The sequence below is a fragment of the Hypanus sabinus genome, unplaced genomic scaffold, assembly GCF_030144855.1.
Source record: "Hypanus sabinus isolate sHypSab1 unplaced genomic scaffold, sHypSab1.hap1 scaffold_185, whole genome shotgun sequence".
NCBI classification, from domain to species: Eukaryota; Metazoa; Chordata; class Chondrichthyes; order Myliobatiformes; family Dasyatidae; genus Hypanus; species Hypanus sabinus.
Genome location: NW_026779939.1, coordinates 458,304 through 465,384, shown reverse-complemented (window position 1 = coordinate 465,384; position 7,081 = coordinate 458,304).

Below are 7,081 nucleotides of genomic sequence, written 5' to 3'. Positions count from 1 at the left end.
CACAATCTATTCTCAGAAGGCACGCTCCCCAATCCAGAAAGCATCATTGTAAATCCCTTCTGTACCCTTTCTATGGCTCCCACGTCCTTCCTATAGTGAGACGACCAGATCTGAGCCCAACACTGCACGTGGTGTCTGACCAGAGTCCTGTACAGCTGTAACATTACCTCTCCGCTCTTAAATGCTTATAAATGATTTGGATGAAGTTGTAGATGGCTGGGTGAGTAGCTTTACAGATGGTACGGCGAGAGGTGGTGCTGTCGAGAGCGGAGAAGACTAGTCAAGAATTCAGTGGGACGTAGATCAGTTCTAGGTATGGTTTGGAGACCGGGCCAATGGAGCTTAACCCGGACAAACCTAAAATGTGGCAGTTTGGTAGGTCAAAAGAAAGAAATGACACACTATCAGAGCCAAGACCCGAAACAGTGTTGAAACATAGAAACAAAGAAAAGCTACAGCACAATACTGGCCCCTCGGATGATAAAGATGTGCCGAACGTGTCCTTCATTTAGATGGGAAGAGGATCGTGGGCTCCATGTTCATTGCTCCCTGAACGTGTCTGACAGTTTAACGGGATGGTTAAAAAGTCCTATCGCACTCATGGCTTTATTAGTCGGGGCATTAAGTACAAATGTCAGGGAGCTATGTTGCAACTTTATAAAAATCACTAGTCAGGCTGATTCAGGCGTATTGTATACAGTTCTGGTCACCCCGTTATCGGAAAGGGTTATCAGAAGGGGTTGTCAGGGCGTTGGGGAGCCTCCGCAGAGGTTTAACAGGACTCTGCCGGGATTCGGTGGCTTGTGTTGTAACGTGAGATCGGATACCTAGGTCGCTTCCTCTGGAGCGGAGGAGGCTCAGGAGAGATGTGACTGATCTCTGGAATCCGTCAGACACCTATCCGCCTTTGCCAAGTCAAGGAATTTGGACTGTCGTCGATGACGGCTGAAAATAGATGAGATTGAGAGAGGGAGGGGGTGATCGTGGTCGAAGGAGAGAGCGCGGATGGTGGGTGGGAGGGGGGGAGGGAGAGCCAGTGGCAGTCCCGGCTGATTTCCCGCACATGCTTTACAGATGGTACGCATCTCTAAAGGTCCGCAGAAGCAGGAGCCGATGAAGAACACTGGAAATAGATCGTACCGCAAGATCTGCCTACTCTGATAACTTCCGCCCATCATCATTGCGATCGTGGCAGAGCTCACGATCCATAGTCAGTGAAACGGGCTCAGGATCAGGCCAGACCGTAATTAAACAGAATGGAACGAAATATTATTATAAAACCCCACAGTGATGCCGACACGTAAGGGACCGTATTAGGGAACGGCAGAAGCAGCTTGATGACCTTCCTCTGGTCAGGGAGAGTGATGAGTTGATAGAGAGGAGTTACAGGCAGGTGGTCACATCCGGGCCACGGGAGGCAGACAAGTGGGTCACAGTTTGGAGAGGGAAGAGGAAGAGTCATGCACTAGGATGTACCCCAGAGGCTGTACCCCTTGACAGTAAGTACTCCTGTTTGACAACTGTTGTGGCAGGACAGCCTACCTGGGGGAAGCAACAGTGGCCGTGCCTCCGGTACAGATTCCGGCCCGGTAGCTCAGAGGGGTAGGGAAAGGAAGAGGAAGGCATTACTTATAGGGGACTCGATTGTCCGGGCGTCTGATAGGCGATTCTGTGGACGGAGTCAGGAGATCCGGATGGTGGTTTGCCTCCCTGGTGGCAGGGTCCGGGATGTTTCTGATCGCTTCCAAGATATTCTGAAGTGGGACAGTGAGGAACCAGAGGTTGCGATACATATAGTTATCAGTGACATTGGCAGGAAAAAGAAAAAAGGTCCTGAAAGGAGAATATAGGAAGTTAGGAAGGGCATTGAGAAGACGGACAGCAAAGGTAGTAATCTCGGGTTACTGCCTGTGCCGCGCGACAGTGAGGGTAGGAATGGAATGAGGTGGAGGATCAATGCGTGGCTGAGGGATTGGAGCAAGGGGCAGGGACTCAGGTTTCTGGATCATTTGGACCTCTTTTGGAGCAGGTGTGACCTGTACAAACAGGACGGGTTACACTTGAATACAAAGGGAACAAATATCCTAACGGGGAGATTTGCTAAGGCTGGTTGGAGGTGGGAATCAACCTGAAGTGACGAGAAGAGAGGATGTTAGTCCATCAATAGAGAAATCTGGTAGACCTTGTGCCAGGGAAGGTCGGTAGGTGATAGAGAAGGAGAGTGCTCAGACCGAGGATGTAAGGGAGACAGAAGAAAACGATATTAAAGTTGTTTGCACTGTTAGGGATAAACAGAGAGTAAGAATTGCAGAATTTCTTAAATGCATCTGTTTTAATGCTAGCAGCATTGTAAGACAGGTGGATAAGCTTAGAGTATGGATTGATACCTGGAAATATGATGTTGTAGATATTAATGAAACGTGGTTGCAGGAGGTGTGTCATTGGCAACTAAATATTTCTAGATTTCGTTGCTCAGGCGTGATAGAATCGGAAGGACAAGAGGGGAAGGTGTTGCATTGCTTGTCAGAGAAAATATTACAGCGGTTCTTTGGCAGGATAGATTAGAGAGCTCGTCTAAGGAGTCTATTTGGGTAGAATTGAGGAATGGGAAAGGTATAGTAACGTTTGTAGGGGTGTATTATAGACAACCTAATGGGGAGCGGGAATTGTAGGAGCAAATTCGTAAGGAGATATCAGATATTTATAGTGAGTATAAGGTTGTGATTGTGCGAGATTTTAATTTTCAACACAGAGACTGGGAAGCCAATTCTGTAAATGTGATGCACGGTTGGCAGTTTGTAAAATGTGTGCAGGATAGTTTTTTGCAGCAAAACAAAGAGGTACCAACCAGAACAGGGACAGTGTTGGATCACCAGTTAGGGAATGAGATAGGTCAGGTGACGGAGGTATGTGTTGGGGAGCACTTCGGGACGAGTGATCACAATGCCTTTAGTTTCAATATCATAATGGAGAAAGATAAGACTGGACCCAAGGTTGAGATTTTTGACTGGAGAGAGTCTAACTTTGAGGAGATGCGAAAGGATTTAGAAGTAGTCGATTGGGACAATTTGTTTTATAGGGAAGATGCAATAGAGAAATGTAGGTTACTTAACGGTGAAATTTTGAGCGTACAGAATCTTTGTGTTCCAGTCAGTTTGAAAGTAAAGGTTAAAGTTTGAGAGAGGCATGGTTCTCAAGGGATATTGGAAACTTGGTTTGGAAAAAGAGAGAGATATACAATAAATATAGGCAGGATGGAATAGACGAGCTGCTAGGGGAATATAAAATATATTAAAAGAATCAGAAAGAAATTAGAGAAGCTAAAAGAAGATATGAGGTTGCTTTGACAAATAAAGTGACAATAAATCCAAAGTGTTTCTACAGTTATATGAATGGCAAAAAGATGTGGAGGGATCAAATTGTTCCCTCACAGAGCCAGGGTGCACAGTTATGTGTGGAGCCAAAAGACATGGGGGAGATTTTGAACAATTTATTTTCTAAGGTATTCACTAAGGAGAAGGATATTGAATTGTGTAAGGTACGGGAAGCAAGTAGGGCAGTTATGGAAACTATGATGATTAAAGAAGAGGAAGTACTGGCACTTTTAAAGAATATAAAAGTGGATAAGTTTCCAGGACCTGAAAGGATATTCCGTAGGATCATGAGGGAAGTCAGTGTAGAAATAGCAGGGGCTCCGACAGTAATGTTTCAAATATCTTTAGAAACGGGGATGGGGCTGGAGGATCGGCGTATTGCTCATGTTGTTCCATTGTTTAAAAAAGTTTCTAAGTTTAAACCTAACAATTATCATCCTGTAAGTTTGACGTCAGTGGTGGGTAAATTAATGGACAGTATTAGTAGAGATGTTACCTCTGATAATCTGGAAAGACAAAGTCTGAATAGGAACAGTCAGCATGGATTGGTGCGGGGAAGGTCATGGCTAAAGGCTCCAATACAAGATTAAATACTAAAGGGCTTAATGGACATCCCTGTCCAGTACCTCGAGAAAGTAAAAAAAAAAAGATTTATAAATATTAGTAATGACCGTTGCAATAGGGTTATTTAAATAGTTTGAATCCATTTGTTATTACCAAAACCATTTTTTCTAGCAATTTAAACAAATAAACAAATGAACAGATAAACACATTTTACTCTGTAAAATGCCTTTTCTGCATACAGATAGATAACACATTGAGGTTGCTTAGATAATGGTGAATAAATAATGTTCATCAATCTCCGAACATTAGAGAAAGAATAACGGTCTTTAATAAAACCCGTTTGATCTATAGAGATGATTTTATTAAAAAGACCTCCCAAGCGTTTACCCTGATTTTAGAAAGACATTTCTACATTTAATAGTCCACATAATAATCCACATTTAATATTGAAATAGATCTATATGATGAACATTCAACAGGATCATAATCTTTTCTAAGAATTAAGGAAATACGAGCATCATAAAAACAAGTTAAATTACCCTTCTCAAAAGATTCATGGAACATATCCAAAAGATACGGAGATATTAATCTTGCAATTATTTTTGAAAAATCCCACCGAATAACCGTCAAGTCCAGGAGCTTTACCTGACGGCACTGATAAAACAGCTTTCTGAATTTCATGCTCGGTAATTGGAGTATCAAGCATCTGTTGATCCTGATCAGAAATTTGTGGAAATTTAATCTTATGTAAAAAAAAAGCCTCTATTTTGGAGGAACCTGCAGGAGACTGATATCTATCAAGATCAGAATAAAACTCTTGAAAAGTATTATTAATATCCTCATAGTTATTTACTATATCTCCATTATTTTTACGAATCGTTAAAAGTTGTCTTTTAGCTCTAGCTACTCTTAATGGGGAATCTAAGAGCTTATTATTTAATCCTCAAAAATTTAAAATTTACCTTTCAAGTTAACCATATATCTTTCAATAGGATATCTTAGTAATACGTTATACTGTGATTGTAATTCTACTCTTCATTTAAACGAAACAAGATTTGGAGAGGTTGCATTAATGTTATCTAATTCTTTAATTTGTGGAGAAATGTTATCTAATTCTATTCTTGTTTGTTTCTTAAATTTAGCTGTATACAATATAATTTGGCCACGTAAATAAGCTCTTAAAAAATCCCAAATTACTAACTTTGAGACTTTTCCTATATTGTTAAAGAGAAAATAAAAAACTCTTTTATTTGAGTTTCAATAAACTCAACAAATTCTGAACTTTGTAATAAATGTTCTGGAAAGCGCCAAAATTGTCTTTCAATTCAAATATTAAGATTGAAAGGGCATGATCAGAGATAGCAATCGTATCATGCTCACGTTTCTGAACATTATACAAGAGTCGAGGGTCGACTATTAAATAGTCTATTCTCAAATACTTATGAACATGTGAGAAAAAAAGAATATTTTCTATCACAATGATGTATGTGCCTCCAAACTTCAATTAAACCATAACCAGTAGAAAATGAATTAATAAGTGATGCAGAACGATTAGGGAGTTGAAGTTTGGATGATGACTTATCTATTAATGGATTTAAACATTCACCACCCATCAGTAATATATGCATTTAAATCAGGTAACATAGCAAAAACGGCTTTAAAAATGACGGATCGTCAATGTTTGATCCATAAATATGAACCAAAACCATTTTCATATTACAAACTATTCATTTAATAATTAAATATCAACAATTAATATCAGCTATAATATTTTCCTGATTAAAAGGAATTTTGGAATCAATAAAAATTGAGACACTTCTAGTTTCACTGTGGTAGTTTGCATGAAACTGACGATCCCTCGAAAATTTAAAGTATCAACTTTTATCACATAACCTGAATTGCGTATCTATCAGGCTGGAATCGATTTATAACTTTAAATGTTTTCTGACGCATCATTAACCGCGAAAATTCCAAGTTAAAACATTCAGCTGTTTAGATATCATTTTGAGACTTTGTATCTAAAAAGAGTTTTTAGACGCACGGCAGGATAAGTTGATCGAAAATGGCGGAGATGGACAACAATAAACATAATTAGCGTATGCTCCGGGATTCCATAACGGGGGTGAAAAAAGAAAAAAAAACTCACCCAGACGACAAAATCCGCAAAAAGTTGATATCTCTCAACGCAAGCCCCAAGAAAAGCAGAGATAGTGATAGAGCTCCCCCTACTGGAATGATAAAAAAGTAATCCCTGTCTCCCTCTGCCGTACATAAATCTCATTACAGTCGTCATATTAGATAAGGGAAGAAAAAAAATCCAAAACGATTCTTGAAGTATTTGCACAAAAGAAAAACAATCGCCAACTTTAAATTATCCAATCTGTCTTTAAAACACAAAAAAAATCATTAATTAAACGATCTTCAATAAAGCATACAGAATTTTTAAAAAAAATCAATTAATTCATTTAAATGCTGAAGAAAGAAAAAATGTTTGAAGAAAGAAAGACAGTTCAAACATAACTAAAGCCTATCAAGTGTCCTGCCACTATATTTTCTGAAGTTAAAACCGTCGAAGCCAGTCTTTTTCAAAAATGAAAATGAATTTTAAGGCAAAAACTTTCTGTGACCACCAGATATTCCAGTCTTATCAGTCTTTACACAATGAGGCACTCAAGCCATTATAAGTCATTTAAACTTCAAACTTCAGACTCGTGGACAGTGAAATATTGGCACAAACGGAAAAACAATCGCCATCTTTAAATTACCCAGTCTTTCTTTCAAAGGTAAAGAAATCCAATACTTATAACAAACATATAGAACAAAATAAAAACGGTCGGTTCATTTGTGTGTCTGTATACAATTCTGATCAGATATTTTTACTCGAGCATTTCAGTATCCCTACCCTCAATGATTCAACACCGGGCGACCCTTGGTCACTGATGAATGGACTTGGCCCCAAACGTCGGCTGTATTCTTTCCCATAGATGTTGCCCGGCCTGCTGAGTTCTTCCAGTAGTGTGCCTGCTGCTTGGATGGCATCTCTTTCTTACGACTTAATTCCATTTTTACCAACAGAGCTCAGAGCTCAGAGCTCTGCATTCCCGGCCTGGGCCTTCGACAGAGTGAGTATCCTTGGACATTAA